The sequence below is a fragment of the Callorhinus ursinus genome, unplaced genomic scaffold, assembly GCF_003265705.2.
Source record: "Callorhinus ursinus isolate GAN/ISIS: 27379988/994484 unplaced genomic scaffold, GSC_fseal_2.0 scaffold4, whole genome shotgun sequence".
Taxonomy (NCBI): Eukaryota; Metazoa; Chordata; class Mammalia; order Carnivora; family Otariidae; genus Callorhinus; species Callorhinus ursinus.
In genome coordinates, this window is record NW_027397066.1 from 58,935,470 (window position 1) to 58,957,815 (window position 22,346).

At 38.7% G+C, this 22,346-nt stretch overlaps 1 long non-coding RNA gene across 1 annotated transcript in view; it reads right to left on the reverse strand.

Annotated features, from left to right (window-relative positions):
- LOC112835640 (uncharacterized) overlaps nt 1-21,534 on the reverse strand; it is a 37,250-nt gene extending 15,716 nt beyond the window's left edge. The window contains exon 1 of the long non-coding RNA XR_003211277.2: nt 21,427-21,534. This is a non-coding gene — a long non-coding RNA (uncharacterized lncRNA). The remainder of the gene's footprint in view (nt 1-21,426) is intronic.
- Nucleotides 21,535-22,346: the final 812 nt, after the last annotated feature.

Here is a 22,346-nt window from a genome sequence, read left to right on the forward strand (position 1 = left end):
CAAAGCAAGCAGGAGATGATAGTTGCCTGAGCCTTTGTTAACAGAATGTAGAGTAAAAATACATGGGTTCAATATCTGGTTCAATATTAATACATAATTTTTATCAACTGTGGCTCCCATGGAACACAAATTATATATGGATATAGCTATATATAGTGAGACATAAGTCTATAAAATTCAACTAATATTCAGACATATAAATATGTCTTATAGAACAGAATCTGATTTTTAGCAACCAGATGTCTACATCAACTCAAATATTACTTTCCTTAGAGGTATAGAGATAGAGAATAAAAAATTCAAAATCTAATTCAAATCAGAGCCAGCTAACTTATGCATTAGGTACAGTAGACACAGTGCCTAGCTCCCACAATAATCTTAGTGACCCATAAGAATGTTTCAATTTCTTTTAAGGTCAAAATAAAGAAGATTTAGAGTTAGACTTATTTTTTTCTCACGAAAGAGAAAGATGAAATTTCGGGGGCTCACAAAAATCTAAATTTTGCCTAAAACAGAAGAAAAAGTTGAAGTATTTCAAGCTATATCAAAAATAATTTTTAATATTGAGATGATTAGGATGGGAGACCCCCATAAAGGTAAGAGTGTCCAGGGTCCATGAAAGTCCTTTTGCAGCCCTGTCAACATTAAACGAATGTAAACAGATTTTTTTGCTTGTTTGTTTGAGTAAAATTAGCGTTTGTTATCAAAGCATTAGACAAGAGGAAACTCTATTGATGGGAGGGTATGCCTACCTTCACAGGATGCAACAGAAAGCAAGAAACTGACAAAAGAGCAATAGAGCAATGGTCAGCTTGGAAGTTATGTTTACACTGTATCCTTTCTTCCAATTCCCTGCTGCCCCTAGACACTGGTATGCTTAGCTGTCTCTGAGGACTTGCACTGGCTGAAGTGGCTTTTTATATATTGCAACACTAACCATGTGTGGGGCCTCACCCTTGCACTATGTTACTGGAAATGACACCAAATCCAATATGCACCCCTGCCCTTTGAAATGAACCCTGAGAGAAACAAACACTCCTAGGTCTTTTAACAAATTTTCAGCATGCTTAAATATTAACCTGAGTTTGTATAAAAACTATTTTGCTTAATGTGCATGTCTTATTCTGTTTGGGCTGCTATGACAAAAACATAACAAACAGGGTGGCTTGAAAAACAAACTCTCAAGAGTTCTGGAGGCTGAGAAGTGCAAGATTAAGTCACCAGTAGATACTGTGTTGGATGAGAAACCCCTCCTGGTTATAGATCCTCGCCTTCGAGCTGTGCCCTCGCATAACAGAAGGTGCAAGAGGGCTCTCTGCAGTCTCTTTTATAGGAGCAGTTATTTAAAAAAAAATCTCATTCATGAGAGCTCCACCCTTATGCCCTAATCACTTCCGAAAGACCCCACCTCCAACTACCATCACACTGGGGATTAGGTTCAACATATGAATTGGGGTGCGAGGAGCACAAACATTCAGCTCATAAGAGTGCACCTCTCTCAATTTGGGTATCTGTATTTATATCCCTAATTTTTATAACATTTTATTTTGAAATAACTTTAGAGTTACAGAGAAGTTCCAAGAAGAGTATAAAGAATTCTAGAAAATTTTTCACCCAATTTCCTAGGATTTCCTAAAAACAAGAAAATGTTCTTACATAACCAGAGTTACAATGATCAAAAAGAAAATTAATGGTGATTCCATACCATTATTTAATCTATAGACTCTATTCAATTTAAGACAATTGCCCCAATGATATTCTTCACATAGATGGATAGCTGGATAGATTGGTAGACGGATGGATGGACAGAGAGAGAAATGCAGAGATAAAACTACTTCAGGATTTAAATCTAAGATCACATATAGCATTTAGTTGTCAATATCTAATATCTAGTCTCCTTTATTCTGGAACAGTTTCCTCAGTTTGGATTTGTCTGATGTTTCTTCATGATTAGATTCATTTTGTACAGCAATATTTCAATGTGATGTTGTGTACTTCTCAGTGCATCTTCTAAGAGCCTGATTTCCAGATGCACAAGTAATAGTTACAACGATTTTGCACCCTAGCAAACAGGACTTTGAAGTATCAATTTATGCCCTAGGGGGAAAAAAAAAAAACACTTGCTGAATGAAACTTCCTTGATCTGTTCCAATTGTTATTCTTGTTTTATAAGAATCATGTCAGTTTCTGGGTATAATGAGCACTGTCCAAGAGCCCTTGCAGTAGTTATAATTAATAAATACTTTATTTTGATAGTACTTTTCTGGTCTTCCAGAGCTCAGTGCAGCAGTAAGCAGCTGCTCACAGAAAGCATGCATGTGCGCGTGCGTGTGTGCGGGGGCGTGCATATGTGTGTGTGTCTTTGGGGGGAGGAGGGGTGAAATCTATATTAAAGTGATCACTAATGAATCCAGGCAATTGTTAGAAGTATTTGGTTTTTCATGTTTTTAACTTTTGTATTGTTTCTGAATTTAATCATTTATTAATTTAATAATGTCACTTCATAAAACCAGGATTATTAATTACTCAGTAAGTGCTTTTTCACCATGTTATGTGCCAGGCACTGTGAGACGTGCTGTGAATACAACAGGAATAAAATCTTCTCTTCCTCTGTCGACCTTGCAATCCAGGGAGCAACCGGACAGACGAGTCAAGTGCAGGGGTAGAGTGTGGTAATAGGGAAGTACAGAGGCACGGGAGCACAAGGGTGGGGGACCTTTCAACCATCTTGAGGGAACTGATGTATGAACTGAGACCTCAGTCTGAGTGTGGAGCTCTTCAGACAGACGTGGCACGGAGAAGACAAGGGGTGCTGCTAGGGAGAAGAGAGAGCTTTCGTCCGCATGCTCTCTCTCCTACCAACCCTGCACCTCCTCAGAAGCAGCTCTCACGAGGGAAGTGACTGCAGAAAATCGCAGCCACTTACTGACTCTCCTTAAAAAGAAACGACCCCAGGAATTTGAACCTTTGAACACCCAGTGAAGCTACTGATCCTCTGGCAAATATATTGTATTGCCCATTTTTAACCATCCCGGTCACCAATATAATGACGGGAATTATGGTTCCTTTTCTAAAAGCTCAGAAAAGAATAAGCAGCTGCCAACACAGTTAATGAATGGATATGTACCACAATGTTCCGTTCGAGCGCATTCAAATTCTCAACAAAGGGGAACAACCAGGGCATCGAGTGCTCTGAGTCGGGGAAGGGCTAGACAGAGACTGGGCAGAGCTGCATAGCCAGTCCCAGCTCTGACCTCAGCAGAGCAGTGGCTGCGCAAGAAATCAGTCTCAGAGACTGCTGCTCTCCTTGGCTAACATCCGTCTAGCCTCCCCAGCAGGCACAGCTAAGCCAACGGACAGTCAGGCGAACACAACTTCCTTTCTCTCCTACCTAGGCTCCCATCCCGTGTTTACTCCCCCGTCTGCTATACGTCCTGCCTGGGTGCCATAGCCTATAATGCTCGTCTTGTAGAAATTTCTAGAATAGGCTAAGTTAAAGAAGCTCCTATAGGAATCATAACTCTGTCTCTCTTTATGGAATCATTCATACGTCTCACCCACCGTGGAGTACATCTTCACAGCTCTGAAATCTGTCTCTTCTTTCCTCCTTTTTTCCCTTCCTTCCTTCCATGTTTTTCTTCTTGGCATTTGACATAGTTCTACATTGCAAATGTGATTCCTTCTGAGTATAGAAAAGTATGAAAAGAAAGTAAAAATGGTCCCTCATTTCACTATCCAGAGACGAAGGCTGTTAAGGTTTTGATAGATTTCGTTTCAATCCTGTGCGCTCTGTGTACGCTACAATTTTATGTCCTGGTTATTTCACCTTCTCTTGTGTTGCCAGTGTTTCTTAACATCAGTCAGAACTTAGGGGCACCTCAGTGGCTCAGTCGGCTAAGCATCCAACTCTTGATTTCGGCTCAGGTTATTATCTCAGGGTCCTGCGATCGAGTCCCGCATGGGGCTCCCTGCTCAGTGGGGTCTGCTTGTCTCCCTCTGCACCCATCCCCCACTCACTCAAGCACATGTGCACGTGCTCTCTAAAATAAATAAATACATCTTTAAAAAAATCAGTCAGTACTTCTACTGAATGATTGTCCTGTCAGCATTTCTACTTCTACTTCCACTTGCATTTGTGAAGTATTCCAACATGTAGCTTTTTTATTTTTAAGTTTTTATTTATTTACTTTGAGAGAGTGAGAGAGAGAGCATGAGCAGGGGCAGAGGGAGAGGGAGAAGCAGACTCCCCACTCAGGAGGGAGCCCAATGTGGGACTCGATCCCAGGACTGAGAGATCATGACCAGAGCCGAAGGCAGACGCTCAACTGGCTGAGCCGCCCAGGCGCCCCCCAACATGTAACTTTTTTAAATTCCATAGTGAATTTCTCCTCCCTTCCTGCCCTCCTGCACTAGACCGAGTCCTCCTTTCTCTCACCCAGATCACCCAAGAAATCTCCTTCGTGGTCTAACCTCAAGCTTTCCCCCTCTCCTATTTGCTCACTTTTGCCAAGTGAACTTGCTAAAATATGACTCTGGTCATGTCTTTTCCCAGCTTTAGTCTTGCTGGGTCTTTGGGAAACAGTTTATATTTTCACCCTGATGAAAGTGTTTCTCTGCTTGGCCCCTTCTGGCCAGCCTCTCCAGACTCCTCTTCAGATCTGTCTCTCCCCCTTACCTCAGCTTCCGTCTTTTAAATTCTCCTATCTATCTCTGAGTCTTTGTTCATACTCTTCTGTCTGGGATACCTTTTCCATTTCTTTGCATCCTTTAAAATTCAACCCAGATAGCACCACTGCTTGGAAACTTCCTGAAAGTTCTTCTTTCAACCTCCACTTCACCATATGGGTTAAGATCTCAAGGTCTTCTCTTCCCTGCCTGTGAGCAGTCCTATAGCTGACTGAACCATAAGTGACTTCTTGGGGTTTTTTTCCCCTTAACAACATGAGCTGGATTTGAATCCCAAGCACTTCACCCAGAGTGAACACTCAAGACAACTCTTTTGAAAAGAGGAAATCTTTCAAAGTCACTCTGGCCCAGCAGCAAAGAGTTCCTGTGCCTGAGGCCAGTTTCCTTCTGTTGACCCCAATACAATGTTGCATGCCTAACTCATGACTCATAGATTCCTGCACAATGTCATTTGTCCAAATGGCTATGAAGCCATGTTCACTTGTGGGATTTCCCAAGGATTTCAGAATCTCCCTTTAAAATCCCTTTCTCCAACATTTCTGTCACAGACGCCTCTGGAGAAAAAGAGTAATAGGGCATTGTTACCCTCAGCATAAATCACCTATTGAAAAAAATCCCCCACATTAATTTTGCTTTAAGGAGCTACGAAAAAGGAAACCAAATGAGAGTTTGTTTAAAAATATAATGAGTTAAAATTTTAACATGCAAATTCTATTGTAGTAAATGTGAAAGTGGTTTGGGTGGCGATCCAGAAGGACAGATAGAAATTTTAACATGCAAATTTTAATGTAGTAAATGTGAAAGTGGTTTGGGTAGAGATCCAGAAAGACAGATAGAAATCAAAACACCACTTTAGTGTCAAGAAAAGAAAAATCTCTTTAAACCTAACCTGATGATAGTTTTTCATAAAATCATTCTGGTGACCTAGACCTGATTCACCATTTTTTGAACATGCAACAGAATCTTCTTATATTTGTCACTGTTACCAGTTACTAGGGGCACAGTTACTACCCTACACATAAGGATGAACATTTGTACATCCTTTTTAAGGAATGATGTCACTCAGGTAGATGTGAACTTTATCACAACGACAGGTGGACGTATCATGAAGCTACTTAGCTTGAGCTCCAGGACCCGTCAGTGGGTCAGCCTCTTTTCAAGGCTTTGACAGGGGCCCTAGCAAAGCTTCTATATTTTTATAAAATGTCCTGTTGTATTTTAACCAAATTGGTTAGGACTGCTTATTTTTCTCATTCTCACTTCCCTTCTTTACACTTCTTGTATTAGACAATGTTGATGTTTTGCTTTTGATATCTGGCTAAGGGGAAGTTGAGATGAGGATATTCGCTTTGATTTCATGATATATATTTACTGGTTCACAATCATGTTATACATGGTTCTATTTTTACTGGGCATCCTGGCATGAGCAGAGCTTCTAGGAAAATCCCTCTGATCACTGTGCCTACTCACCTGGATTCCTGTAGTGGAGAGTGGGTCTTAAGGGACACAACACCAAAATGATGCAGGCATGGGAGAAACAAGGTTAAAATACACAGAGGCGGAGCTAGTCTGGGGAAAATTCTTCTGGTCATCAGAATGGAAAGTTGCACCAGAGGATTCAGTTCACATCAATCCTAGACAAAAGAAACTCCCCTCCCCATTTCAGGACTATCTTAATCATGCAGGGTATATGGTCAAAAATGTTTCATATCTTTTTTTTCTATTTGACTGGAATCATGCATCATAGAATCTATCAGAATTCTTGCACTTGTAAAGCGTGCAACTGCAGTAGCATGACAAATAGTAAGTCCATCTGTACATGAAGTCCCATGCTTTATGCATCCAACTATCTACCATAAAAACAGATTTTGATCAACCACCCTAACAGACAGAAAAAACTATCTTTCTAGTATTTGTATAGATGATTATCTTAAATATCTTTGTTATATGAAGAAGATATGATGAGTATTATAACCACAAATGTAGAGTCAAAGTGTTTTAGAGATGTTGCCAGTAGTTACTTAATAAGCATATCCTATTTTACTGGATTTTCTCTTTGTGGTATTTTTCAGCTTTATAAATGTATAATTTATTAGGATTACTTTTCTTATTTAGAGTAAATGTTTATTCTTACACTGTAATCTGTCTTCCCTCTTTTAGAGCATCTCTATAATTGCATGAGCTTCTGGGTCTACAAAACCTGGATCTGACTAATTCATGATGTTTTTTAAAGGTTCATGTGCTTATTGCCCTTCGCTGTCTTCCATAGAATGGCCCTTGTCCCCTCACTTGGAGTCACGTGGCATCACCCAGCACTCAAGAGCAGGTAGTCCTCCTGGGTTTGAACCATAGCTACCGCTTACACACCGTGTGACCTCGCGGTTCTCTCTGTCTCCATTTTCTTACCTATAAAACAACGGCAATGGGAGGAATGCAGAGGAGAGGAGTGAGGGCTAATTAAGGCAAAGTTTTGGAAACCACTTAGCCCACTGTCTAACACAAAATATATAATCAGTTAAATGATGGATGCCATTATTAAAGTGTTACAGAAATTTCATCATATTTTTCACATGTAATATGCATTATTTTTGCAAGACTTAGATCTACCTAAAGTAATATTCTGAACTCAGTCTCAAATCCATTAATAGAATTAGTTTTGTGGTATCTCTTATATCAGAAGAACTAAACAGTAGAGGTTTTTAAAGATTATTTATTTGAATGAGAGAGACAGAGATAGAGAGAGAGCACTAGAGAGAGAGAGGGAGCACAAGCAGGGGGAGCAACAGGCAGAGGGAGAAGCAGGCTCTCTACTGAGCAGGGAGCCCGACATGGGACTCGATCCCAGGACCCTGGGATCATGACGTGAGCCGAAGGCAGCTGCTTAACCGACTGAGCCAACCAGTTGCCCCAACAATAGTTTTACACCAGATAAATATTTGAAGAAGAAAAGGTCCAGAGAATCTAACACATCACATAGTGATCGTAGTTGATAACGTTGTGCTATATAAATAAAATTTGCTAAGAGACTAGAATGTAAATGCTCTCACAAAATTGAAAGAAAAAGATACATATGTGAGGTGATGGATATGGTAACTAACTAAATAGAAGAAATTTTTTACAATGCTTACATATATCAAATCACCACAATGTACACTTTAAAAATCTTGCAATTTTGTCAGTCATATCTCAATAAAGGTGAAAACAAACCCAAAAAAGCCATTATGTTCTTAATCCAATAAATTGTTTTAAATTAAAAAAAAAGAAATGGTTCTCATATATATTTGAATGTGCTCAAAAACATCTCCTCTGGCCAAAAAAAAAAAAAAAAAAAAAGTGGTTTTCTCTCAGTCCAGTGAGAACCAACTCCTAAGAATCTTCTGTGCCTGCAAGTTCTATAAATAGTGAAGCCCAAGAAAAATCAAGAATGAAAAAGGAAACCAACTAAAGGGGGGAAAATGTCCAACGGATCTCAACAGAGGGCAACTGGATAGCAGAGGCTATAGAAAGGGGGAGGGAATAGGGGAGAACATTTATACAGAGCGGAGAAGGATTACATGTAGTAGTGTGTTTTTTGAAAGCAGCTTTCAAAAAGAAAGCCCAGATTTGTAGCATCTGCTAATTTCCATGGTGCAAACATTTCCACTACGGCCAAATTTATGCTGCCAAAAATTAACAACCGGCTAACAGAATTTTCAATGATTTAACACTCAGCTCTTGGAATGATATGAGCTGATTTGAGGACAGCAATGACTGTAAGTGACACTGGGAAAGACTGGCTGACTAAGGATGAGCTCCTATGGGACCCTTGGGATGATAACTCTCCAATTACAGAAGACTTTTCTTTTAATAAAACTATGACTATGTTTTACGCTAGGACATCAGTGTGCATATCCTGTGCATCAAGAGGAGTTTTTTGAGCGAGGGATTGAATAAAGTGGTTTTACCCCTCAAATGCTGGGCACCTCTGTTCTCTGGTTTCAGTGACAACTGCTGTCCATTTAGTGAACTCTAACCACTCAGAGGTGGAAGGAAGAGTGGGAGAAAGAAATGGAATATCAGGGAAAGTGCCCTGTGTTCTCACCCTGCCCTTTCGCCTCACCCCTCACCCCCCCACCCCCTCACTCCCGGCCCTGCTTGTAAAGCCTTGGCCTCTCGGTGAAATAAACACTACTTGGCCCCGTCTTGGAGGAAACTTGGAAGAGCTAGGCTAAAATAAACTAATATTACTCACAGTCTAGGACAAAAACAAAACAAAAAAAACAGGAAACATTTGGCACAAAGAAGTTGTCTTTGAGAAATTATTTTCCATGTTGTATTTGCATAAATTTGTCATGGGCCTGCCATTTCAATAGAAGAGGAAAATGGCCTGACCTTGAGTTGGCTGACATCCTGTTGTCCTTCTTCAGCCAACCAAAGTCAGACTATTTTACAATCTGCTTTATTTCTGTTCTTCTTAGTAGACTCAAGCCTGGCAGATCTGACGCTGCAGACTGAATCCTACTGATTTTTCCCCCAATCCTGTGTGCTCTAAGTAATGCATATTGGGCAACAAGATTTCATTTTGCTGATTCTTGGTTTGTTGAGCCATGAGTCGGACAAATTGTTCAAACCGTGAAGTAGCATTTCCTGTGGCAATGCCAGTCAGAGAGAAGCTGTGTCCAAAGGTCAAGTACCAAAGATGCACGTGGCAAGACCACCTGACTCCACAATCTTGCTCTAGAATCCAAATTCCTCACTACCCAATATTGTTCCTATGAATTTCAAATGAGGATCAGCCAGCTGACAACATATCCCAAGGCATGATGACCAGTTCAGACTTCTGCCCTAACTGTGAAAGTCCTCCACCAGGAAATGACAATTGCTGTCCCGCTGTTAACTCATGAAGAATTTGAAGTCTCTTGAGTAATAAGTTGAGAAATGAACTTCCTGCTGTTGAAATTCCTACACCTTGGAGTACTTCAATCAATGGAAGTAACTAGTGTTTTTTCTTTAATAATGAAAAGAGATTTGCTTAAAACAAGACCAAACTAACTGTCTTAGTACAGGTGTATAGAATCAGTTAGATTCTCCAACCACTGAAAAAAATAAGGCTGTCTCTCATTGCATAATTTTCAAGGATAGTTTGAGGCACCACTGAAGACAAGATGATAATTCTTTGCTTTTTCTAATAATGCCGTGTTGTGTTATGTTATCAAGATTGATTATAGTTAAAATAGCATTTTACTCATTGGTCAAGAAATTCTACTTGAAAGAAAACCATGCATTTCATCACTTAATGTGGCTTTCCCCATCTGGGGTCTTAACCATTAAAATTTATGATCTACACTCCATTTCTCTTCCTTCCCAAGAACATCTTATTTCAAGTTATTTAACACCATTGCATTCCAAGCACTATAAAATGAACTCTGTGTGTAGAAAACATAGATGGAAAATAAATAATTTTTTTTTCCAAAAAGGAGTAAATCCTCTAGGGGTTACCAAAATAAGCACAAATTTAGATACATTATAAAAATACTCAACTTTTTCCCAAAATTCATCTCCCAGTCATCTGTTTTAGGATGCCTTTCCAAAATTCCTTCCCCAAATGCACACCCCCAATATCCATGAACTCAGGCCTATATCTAACAGTCGTGAGGTCTTAGGGGAGAGTTCAAAGACAGACCAACATTTCTCTGTCTAAATGTTTAAAACTTTCTAAACAAGCTAACAAAATGTTAAGAGAATATTTCTATCCTCCTACCTTGACAAATATACCTTGATAAATATATATCAATAACATTTTAGAAATACATAAAGCTATGGATTTCTTTAAAGATTTTATTTATTCATTTGAGACACAGATACAGAGAGAGAGAGAACATGAGCAGGGGGAGAGGCAGAGGGAGAAGCATGCTCCCTGCTGAGCCAGAGGCCCGATATGGGGCTCGATCCTAGGACCCGGGGATCATGACCTGAGCCAAAGGCAGATGCTTAACCATCTGAGCCACCCAGGCGCCCCAAAGCTATGGATTTTATATGATGAAAGTAAACAAGAGAGGCGTGCCTGGCTGGCTCAGTCAGTTAAGCGTCTGCCTTCAGCTCAATGATGATTCTGGAGTCCCTGGATAGAGCTCCATGTCTGCCTCCCTGCTCAGTGGGAAACCTGCTTCTCCCTCTCCCTCTGCTTCTCCCCTGCTTGTGCATGCTTTCTCTCTCTCTCAAATAAATAAATAAAATCCTAGGAAAAAAAGAATAAAAATTTTAAAAAAGAAATGAAGAAAATAAGGAAAAGATCGAAGATAACTAAATTTAATTACTCCATGTATCTGGGTGTTTTGTTATTATGAAGGCCATATTTGAATGTGTATGAAATAAAGACATACATACTTTATAATTAATCCTGTATATATGGCATAAAATTCATTCTTCCTGGCTACGTACATTTCAGCAAAATCAATTCTTAAGTTTTCATAGTTGAAATTTGTGTTCTATAGACAGTCATGCAAAACTAGATGTTATTTGAATTATTAATCTTTAGATAACTTTATTATTAATTTAAATTTGGGGGCTTCACTCTGCTAAAGTAGTGACTTGAGTTGTTAATAAGGTTCCTAAAACATTACTTAGATTCAGAAATGAACCATAAATTTCACATCATGTTCATATATTGTAATGAGTTGCCTATGACAAACTACCTAGATACTGAGAATAAATGAGAAAACATACAATGGATGGATTCCTTAGGGTTTATTAGCTGTTATTAACTGATCTCTGAATGAGAGGACAGGGAAATTATTGGTCATAAGGGTACATGGCCCTCTTGACTTCACCCAAGCTTCCTAGGTCAAGTCTGCTGTGAATATTCTGGATTTATTGTTGTTGCTGTTTTAAAGTTGTTTTGGTTCTTTTTTTGGTAAAGATTTTATTTATTTGAGAGAGAGTGAGACAGAGAGGACACAGCGGGTAGGGGCAGAGGGAGAGGGAGAAGCAGACTCCCCGCTGAGCAGGGAGCCAGACATGGGGCTCAATCCTGGGACTCTGGGATCGTGAACTGAGCCACACAGGTGCCCCTTGTTTTTGTTTTTGTTTTTTTAATACACCTCCAGCTCCTCATATGTATTCCAGGACAGAAGAGACTAGGAAAAAGCCTAACTGCCACTTTTATTTTTCATTAGCCTCTCCAGGGCTTGGAACACTCAGCCTTGGAACTAAACTTTGTTAGTCAAAAGAGTAGATATTTAGGGTTAAGGATGTTTAAGATGTTAAGGGTCATTTGATGCCCACACAGGTCACTTGTTCTTCACGTGGCAGAGGTGCTCTTATGTTCTCCAGTACATTTATTTTCCTACATGTTTGTAATAAAGAGGTCTTCTCACACTTTGGCTAAGGAGAGAGCGTCCTTCTTCCCTAAGTCTAAGGCCATGTAGAATTTGCCTGATACAAATTTTTCCTCTTTGTCTATTCTGTCTTTAAGAATTTAAGCCCTGAAAGGATGGGGACAGTATTATACCCCTCTTTCTATCCCTATTTCTTTACTTATATAGTATCTGGCATATGTATTGTGTTATTATTGCCTCTTGACTTCCCTATAGCTCTTGAAAAGGAAGGAATAGATATTTTGATTTCTGGATCTCAGCGTGTCCCTCAATTCTGGAAACACGGTCGCTCTTTAATAAATGAGTCCATTGATTAATGTGTGTGTAACCTTAGAACTGTACCCTTACTGTGGAAGAAAGGAGACAGAATAGCCCATGTCCCACATAGTCTTATTAGTTTGGAAACCAAACATCCAAAATAGGCAAGAAGAAAATATAGAAGAAGAAGACCACTAGAATACAGAAGTGTCTCTTATCTCCATTCCACAATTTGGCTACCTTCAATTTCATTTTCTGTTTCATAGTCACCATTCCTGAATCTTTTATTCTCTTTTTCTTTTTGAATTCATCATCAACCCTCCAACTCCACCTAGTTCCCTGCTGGATACCTCAAGGATAGAAGAGCCGGAAGGGAAAGGGTTGTCACAGTGTTTTTTACACATTGCCAAGATCAACAATTTTTTTCCTTCTCTCAGCTCTCTCTTTCCAGGAAGTTAACAGGACTATGGAAGAATGGCTGTAATCTGTACTTGGAAAACTAGTAAGCCCTGGTATTACCAACTTTAGCAACAATTTCTGTGCTACAGAACAGAAAGAAAGCTACTCAGTGCTGCATCTCAAATGACCATGCCAATGTTTGTCCTTTTATAGAAAATAAGCTCAAGCCAAAGCCCAGAAGGACATTCCTAGATGTTTTGCTTTGAATAAACCCCTTGCACTATAAAGAAGTACTGTCAAGGAGCCATTGAAATTAAATAATTTTCTCCATGGTGGAATGAAGGCACAAGGTCACATTTAATCAGTTTTAAAGAAAATAAATTTAAATGCTCCTGAACATATAAGAGCAAAATTCAGACTCACCATCCAATGTTTGAAGACTCAAAAAAGTTACTTGAAGAACAGTAGAAAGTGATTTTTTGTATAAGGACAATTGAGAATTTAAAATATAACCACTGATTTTGCCTTTGTTTTAATTGTGATTATCATAAGAATACAACAGAGTAAATTGCCTCTTACCTCATAAAGAGTTGCCTATTTTTCATGTATTTTTATGATGGAAATGCATGCAAGATACAGGAAAAAAATAGCTATAAAGACGTGACAGAAAGAAATTTCATCCTAAATAAACATATTACTAAAGAAATTCTTCTGTAATCCAAAGATTTTCAACTTGTTTCCAATGACAATTTATGTATAATTATATTGACTTTAATAAAGTTCTATAACAAACAGAGAATATCAACATATTTATTATTTTATGGGATTAAAATTTGTCCTGAAGAATTCAAAGCACAATTTAGGCTCAAAAGTAGAATTCTCACAAAGATATTGCCTTAGTGCTGGGGTCAAATTATTCCTTGCTTAAAGGGTATTCTGAATCCATGCTAAGAAATTTAAAAATGAAGCCTGGAAAGTATCAAACTGATCCTTTGTAGCCTAATTGCATCCCAGAGCAAAGTGCAAACATATTTAAAGTAATATAAAAATATATAATTTAAAAATCCATTCCCAACATAAAATTCACAATATTTGACACCCAATAAAAAATTACTAAGTAATCATAGAAGCAGGAAACTATCACTCTAACTAGAAAAGGAGAAAGACATGAGAATGGCACAGATAATAAATTAGTAGACAGAGATGTTAAAACAGTTATTATTAATATAATCCATTTTTCAAGAAAATAGAGGGAAGGATGAGCATAATAAGGAGAGAAACAGAAAAAATAAAAAACACCCAAAGCAAACATTTAGAGATTAAAAATAGCATAGCTGGAATAAAAATACACACTGGATGATTTACCGGCAGATCGGACACTGCAGAAGAAAAATCTAGTGAACTTGAAGACATAGCAAAAGAAACTACAATATGAATTACAGAAAGGAAAGACTTTTAAAAAACAAACACCTTCAGTGAGCTGTGGGACAATATCAAGCAGTCTAGAATACATAGAATTGTAGTCTCAGAAAATGGTGAGGAGGAAAGAGAGCCAGAAAAATTATTTGAAGAAATGATAATCAAAAACAATCTTAAATGTGTAATGACAGTTGTTAAAAATATATTTTTGGTAAAGTCAAAATTAGCTAATGTCATCTATGTAAATAAAATTTCAGTAAAGCTTATGAAAAAATCCACAATTCATTGATCATAGTTTCATTCATATGCAGTGTTGAATCCATCCTATGTTCTTTCTAAAAGCTAAATAAATGTAATGTTCAGTGAAGTTTATTGTGTTTCATCTTCATTTGATTTTCATCCTGAGTATCAGACTGCTCCTGCTGATTAAGCAATGAATGTTACAATCATCAACTCCTATAGGTCTGCCCATATAACTTTCAAATATTTATCCATTCTCTCTATTACTACCCCAGGATAGTAATAGACAAATAGTCTGTGGAAGGCATCGCATATTTACAGAAGAGTTTATCATTCTATGTAGGTGTAATATATGTGTGGGATGGGGCAGAGATATACTGGAGACAGTAGTAATCATTTCTTGAAGAGTTTTGCCCCCATTTTGTGTTTCCCTCTTAGCATTTCACTTCAATGCCATGAGAATCATCTTGTTAAAATACAGATCCAATAATGTCACTCATCTATGTACAAACAGTCAAGGTTTCTATTTTTACGCCAGTGGAAGGTCCCAATTTGTAAGCATGGAACACATGCCTTATTTCCCTAAACTTTGAAATGGGTATATTTTGAATATCTATTTCTTGGGTTACTATAAGGAGATTTTACACACACACACGCACACACACACACACACACACACAATCTCAGCCCCATGTCATATATAAAAACATATAAAATTGTGTGTTTTTACTGTTAGTGATTATTAATAATTATAATTGTTATGTTATTATCATTGCTATTCTTTGTACTATCATAGTCCGGTGGGTTGAATTAAACATTTAGCAGAGATGTTTCAGTGAAGATCAGCAAAGGTGTTGAAATTGAAACACAAGTATTTCAACAAATTTTTTGGAAAAGTTAACATAGGAGGAAGTGGGGTGCAAGTGGTAAGGTATTATGGTTTTACTTTTTTCCTTTATCTCTCTTCTGATGTTTGCCACAAACATCTTTAGTTGGATATTATAATCAGTAAGTATGACCCAACAGGCCAAGAGACCAGAACAAGTTCTGCTCAATTTACTCTTTGTTTTAGATTAACTCTACTGGGAGCATTGTTAAGGCTGTCACCTTATCAGCAAGAACATCTAAAGCAGATTTCTGTCGGGAAAAGCACAGGTTGTATTGCAATTTACTGTAGCTCCCTGTTGTGCAAACTTTCAGGGAGTGATGAAATTAAAGTGGCATTACTTCAATTTTTTTTTTCTTTCTCACTGAAAATTCTTAGCAGATAGTACATACAAACTAAGAACTTGTGTGGTCACAACCTGGATTAATGAAACAGAATTACTGAAGGGATATTTTTGCTGGCGGAGGTCCATTTCCTATACCTTGTGCATGGAGGATTTAGTTTTATAGTGACCCATGTATATAAGCAACAAAAGCTTCACGAAATAAGACAAGCTGATTATATATGATGCATTATGGTATATTTTTTATTCTATCCTATTGTATTTAATTCTGTTATATTTTCCAATACTAGTTATAACCCACAAGATTGATTTTGCAACCTACGAATGCATCATGACTTATAATTTAAAAGCATTGCTATAGTTTCTTAATGGCAGAGCCAAGCTTTGACAGTCCATGGTAGAGTCGACATCCTTATTAGCACTTTCCCAGATGTTAGAAGAGTCAGTACAGGTAGAATGCTTAAACTGGCTAGGCCCTTTGCACACCCTGCTTATCATCTACCTCCAGATTATATGATTTGCAGATCCTAACCAAGGTTGGAAGTCTCTGGGCCCTCCATGGGACAAAGCATTTGGAGTTGAGATGGCACAGTAAGTAGGAGAATCTCTGGGCTGTCGAAAATCTGGTGGCTAGTAGTTGCCATTACCCCAACATTTCTGTTTGGTTCCTAGTGCAAACTAGATTGAGCATTTAAAAATGCACTGTTGGGGCGCCTGGGTAGCTCAGCCGGTTAAATGTCTGCCTTCGGCTCAGGTCATGATACTAGGGTCCTGGGATCCAGCCCTGTATCTGGCTCCCTGCTCAGCAGGGAGCCTGCTTCTCCCTCTCCCTCTGATCCTACCCCTGCTTGTGCTCTCTATCTTTCTCTCTCCCAAATAAATAAATAAAATCTTAAAAAAATAAAAATAAAAATGCACTGTTTTCTGGGGCTTCTGGCTGGCTCAGCTGGAAGAGCATGCAACTCTTGATCTCAGGGTCATGAGTTCCAGCCCCACGTTTGTTTTAGCGATTACTAAAAAAAATAAATAAATGAATAAACTTAGAAAAAAAAGGACTCATAGGTAAACTTTAAAAAAATAAATAGAAATGCAATGTTTTCTAAGAGAGTTTATGGAATGAAATACACTCAGTAGACTTAACATTTACATGGTCTCCTTCTTCCCAATCTGATTCTTTCTTGGTGCAGAGAAAAGCCTGGCTTTGAGCCAGTGTGCTTCTAAGTCAGAGGGTCCTGAGTTTTACTTTTAACTCCACTTTTAAGATCTTCTATCCCAGTTTCCTTGTCTATAAAATGAGAATAATAATATCAACCCCATAGCATTCTTGAGATAATTAAAAGAATATTATAAAGAGCTCACGCACAGCAGCTGACCCAGAATTTGGGCCTAAGAACTATTACTCTTCTTCTCTTCCCTTGATGCTTACCCCCAGAACACATATTTCCAAACAGCAGTGACCACATCCCTGAGCCAACAAGCAACCCACTAAGGGTACACCACAGGCAAGCAAGAATTTTCTTCAACAGAACCACAAGCCCAAAGCCGGGGTGCTACAGTCAGCAAAGAAAAATGTAGCACAATTAATATAAACCACATTTCCCCCTAAATCAAATAAAAACCCTGCAAAATTTATCAACCACTAAATTTATAAGACTATAAAGTATACAGAGTATCTGGTGATTGAGATCTGGTCCTAACTTTCTCTTTGGTGAAAAAAAAAAAGAAGAAATAAACATAGCATGTAATCATGTTAATTATTTATTTCTTCACTGAGTTAGACACAAAAAGGGATTATAAAAGTATCCAGTTTTATGTGGGTGGCAGTAAAGCTTGAAAGCAAAAGGAGTCACCAAACCTAAACAGCGTTAGGACTATCAAGTCTTAATTATGAACAATGTTGGGTAATTTGTCTTTACTCGATGATTTCAAAGCACCATATCCCAACCTCCATCAGCTCTAACTCCAAAATCTAGTGTAATTATTTTCCTTCTGATTTGTTCCTCTAGAGGAGCAAACTTTATCCCCTCTAGTATATCTACATTCTAGAAAATGCCAACCACAATAAATGCTAAAAACTATTTTTCAACTCTGAATCACAGGGAGGAGAACAATGTGATTACTGTAAAAGTTTTGGAGGACTTTTTTTTATTGCTGAGATAAGCAACTCAACTAACCAAGAATAACACAAAAGTGCTCACTAAATGACATTTAGTTGTATAAGTACATGTTTAATGTAGAGTGTATCATATGTGATATATAACCAAGCCATCTTTCCGTCCCCTTTTCCTCTATATTTTCCACCCATCTGTCCTAACGGGATCTCATGGTGCTGTAACCTCCTTTACTTCAGACCATTCGAATGCCACTAGCTCATCAGCTACAAGCAGAACCTTGTCTTTGTCGTCATCATCTTCAGAACAATGCCACAAGATTATAGATGATGAAAGGCTCTTCTGAGACCACAGTCTTTTGTCCTTCTAATTCTCCTCCTCTCAAACTTAAACTGAGCACGCCCGGCATTCCATGGGGACTGAAAAGTCCCTCAAAAACCCCACCACCATCATTCGTTTCCGTTTCTCACACCTTATCCTGTTTCGTTCACCTTCCAGCTCAGCCTGGACTCCATGGCTAGTCATGTCTGCAAATTACTCTCTACATAGTTCATACCAGGTTAATCCCTCATTCTTCTCACTCCCGTTGTCTTTTTCTGTTTTGTTCCTGAGCTACAAAATATTGCAGAAGAGATGAAATCCTGTAAATTGGTATCAGTATAATTTAATGCTTTCCAGTTCTAGGTGAGTTTTTCTGATATTTTACAATGCTTTTGTTCCTTAAAGTGAACTACCTTTGGACTTCCACAGACTGTGGTCCCAAACCCTCATCACTTCCATCAAATACCCAGCCCTGTCTTTAGCCCTGGCCACTCAAGAAATGACCTGTCCTCCCACTTTACTATGATGATCCCTAAACTTAGCTCCCTTCATCCTCAATCTCTCTGGATCTTTACCTTTTTCTCCTTCCGTCTCCTTGGTATTAAAGAACGTTAACCCCATCCCGACCCCACTTGCTAAATATAAGCAGTCAAGAATACTAATTACTTAGCCTTAACTATGGAAGTATAAAGTTTTGTACAACTTACTCACTTTACTTTTAAAAGCCACTCTTAATTTTAATTATTTCATTATTTTATTATTTTTTCTTTATTTAACAATATTTTATATAGAATTTACTTTCTGGCACATTTTACACATGCAAACCGATTTGCTTTTCATAATAATCCTATGAGGACTCTTCTCAAGACGTTAAAAGTAGTGCAAATATTTAGGTTGGCTAAGCTAGTGGGACACAGAATAGACAAAATATGAAGCAGACACAAAGAGAAACGCCATAATGAGAGATTGCATGGTCCAAGAAAAACAGAGAGAATAAGCTCTATTCCTGAATTTCTACTTCTCAGGTCCAGCCCCATGTAATAATTTGCTATTTCCTGCCCTGGCCAGTAACTGACTGCCTTTTGGGCCTGCTGTTTACACCAAATAAACCCTAAATACCACCACCACTCTGGCACACAGGTTTTGTTTTTTGTTTTGTTTTGTTGGCTTATGTTGGTTTGGTAGGGTTTCAACTACTTGTTAGCAATCACATGTATGTATGCGCATCTCTGCGTGTCTCTATAAAAAATACATGCACAGAGTCAAGAAGAATAAAAACAAAAATAAAAGCATTTCTGGCGAAAAAATACGTGAAGGTGTAGTGAAAAACATTGAAAAAAAGTACTATAGACAACATTTAAAAATCAAATTTTTGATTCTTTATTCATATTTCTTCTAGCTAAAATATATTGTGTGACACTGTGTGTGACACTTTTCATAGTGGTTTATACAGTCATCTATCAACTTCCTAAATTTGCTTCCATAATGCTAAAGTCATCATGATGTTTTTATTCTCCAAAAAACATCTTCTGATTACATAAACTATTTCCATGAGGAAGTTTCCCCTTTCCTGTGTTTACTTCCCTTTTGTAAATTTGTCATACCACCATTTCTTCACGTTGCATTATATGACCACAGCAGTATTTACTTAATCGGGATGACTTCCGTAAACATTTAGAAAACAATTTTAAGAAAATAGAAGTGAAAACCTAGTTTAGGGCAATTTTTAAAAATCCTTTAAAAATCCTTTTAAAAATCCTTTAAAAATTGCCCAAAGTTAGTATTTTTTCATGTTTCTTGGTGTAACTCGAAATGATTGTAAATAATTGCAAATTGCTCGAATCATCAGGATCTTCACTACATGTGCAGCAACAACAGAAGTTAATTAAGGGAGTATATTGGATAGATATTAAAGAATGTCAAGCCAAGAGTCTGGCATTTACCCAATTTTGCATCTCTTGTAAAACCTGTCCTAGCACCTTCTACACCATGAGTGCTTAGTAAAGGTCTATCGAATATCCACTAGCTCCTCATTTCCTGCCACATCCTCTGATTTCTCATCACTCTGCATCCCACACACCATTTAGTAAATGGTGAATTTGTGCACATACAGTCATGCACACACCTTCAGATGAATTTAAGAGCATTCCAATGGAGGTAAAAACTGAACGGGTTTCTGAACAAGTAGGGTCGACACACAGCCTTCAGTGACTAGGTCCTGCCTCCATCGGTCCCCTCTCCCTGCCTCACAGGTGAAACTCCAGATGTATAAACCGCCGGGTGCTCCCAGTAGACACAATGCTCATTCCAGCCTCTATGACTTTGCATATTTGGTCATGTTGTTCTAGAATGCTTTTCCCACCCTTCAGTCTCCCCATTCACTTGGGGAAATCCCTCCTTTCCAACCCTAGAGAGACTTCTCCAAAGATCTCTGAGAATTCAGCCCACTCCAATAAGAAGCAAGATTAGGGGTTCCACGTCCATGCTCCTATCATATCCTGGACATACTCTATCATGTCATTTACCAGGCTTCTTCATAATATTCTATTTATATGTCTACTTCTCCTATTAGACTGAAAATTTGGTAGCAATACAATGCATCTTATACTTTTTTTGTATTCCTGGGACCTAACTTGATTCCAAATTCATAAATGCTAACTTATAAATGAATAGATGGAGAAACGAAGGGAGGGAAGGATTTAAATAGTGAAGAAATCAATCTGTGGCTGATAATTTTAGCAGCAATATGAAAGATGGGGGGCATCTGTTTGGCTCAGTTGGTTAGTCTTCTGCCTTCAGCACAGGTCATGATCCCGGCCAGGGTCCTGGGATCGAGCCCCGCATCAGGCTCCCTGCTCAGCGGGGAGCCTGCTTTTCCCTCTCCCACTCCCCCTGCTTGTGTTCTCTCTCTCTCCTTCTCTCTCTGTCAGATAAATAAAATCTTTTTTAAAAAATATGAAAGATGGAAGTATTTTTCAAGACTCTTTTATTCTAAGCAATGGCAACATGACTCCAATTAGCTTAATAAGGAAAGAACATCAACAGCTCTATCACAATGAAAGTCCATGGATTAAGTCGGGCAAAGCTAGATTCAGGTGCCCCAACAATGTCCCAAATAATCCTAGGTCTGCAAGGGCCCGTGCCTTCCTCCGTGGCAGCTCCGTTTTCAGGCAGGCTCCCCCAAGCAATGGCAAGACTCCAAGTTTCTATCTTACCGATTTAGCAATCCCAGCAAGAAGCAAAAGCCCTTCAATTCTCTTTGTTCCAGCACAAATGGCATCTTCTCTGACTCGGCCAATCTTAAATCACTGGCTCCACTCTGGGCAAAGGCACAGGCAGGAAGGAGGGACCCACACTGCCAGAAGGTCACAAACTCCCCTCCGGAGCTCAAAAGCCAAGTTATCGCACCTTAATCGTGTGGACTGATAAGGGCAAGGATGAGGGTTCCTGAAGGAAAACTAGGGTTCTGTTTGAAGGAAGAACGGGTGCCAGACAGGTAGAAAGAGCAGTTGTAGTAGAGACTGGAAGGGGAGGTTAGCACAGATGTGCAACCGAGTGCCCTTAGGCGGGGGCGGGGGGGGGCAGTAGCCAATCTCAGGAATTAGTGACACGCTCCCTTCAGAGCAGAACCATTATCCAACAAGCTAAAGCTGTTAGGAAATGGGAGGGAGAAGCGTGGCAATTATGCCAGCACAGCTCTCAAGGCAAGCCAGGGTAAAGCAGAGCCACACCATTCCTTCTTGGTGGCTGATGAACAAGATCCGTGCCCAGCGCAGAAGAGCAACCCAAGCTTTTGCAAGCAGATTGCAATGTATTAGTCAAATCTGAAAGATACAGTACCAATTACAGGGTAAAGTGAAATTTAGTACACTGAATATATATTTTAGAGATAACTTCATTGGGTTAGTGATTGCATGGATTTACAGCTTGCACGTACAAAAGTAGCATTCAGCACATCTTAAAACAAGAGGCAGTTTGTTTATCGTGGTGGGCTTTATAACACTGGTGCTCCTAAAATTTTCTGAAACTTAGTAGGGGGTGAATTAAATGAATTAAATAATGGAAAGTGATACATTATGGAAAGAAAAAATACCTTTCTACTCACTTCCTGAATGCCAATAATTCTGATTAAACGAGTCTTAGAAGGAACACTGTAGATAATTCCACAGATAATGGGTTAATTCTTGAATGTGTCATCCTTTTGGCTGCTACTATAAGTAGATTGAAATTCCCCTCTTCCTGTGTATTTGCTAACGTCAGTACTTTGGGCTGGGTCTGGGAATCATTACAGCTAATACTTTGTATTGTTTGAGCAGCCAGCTCTTAAT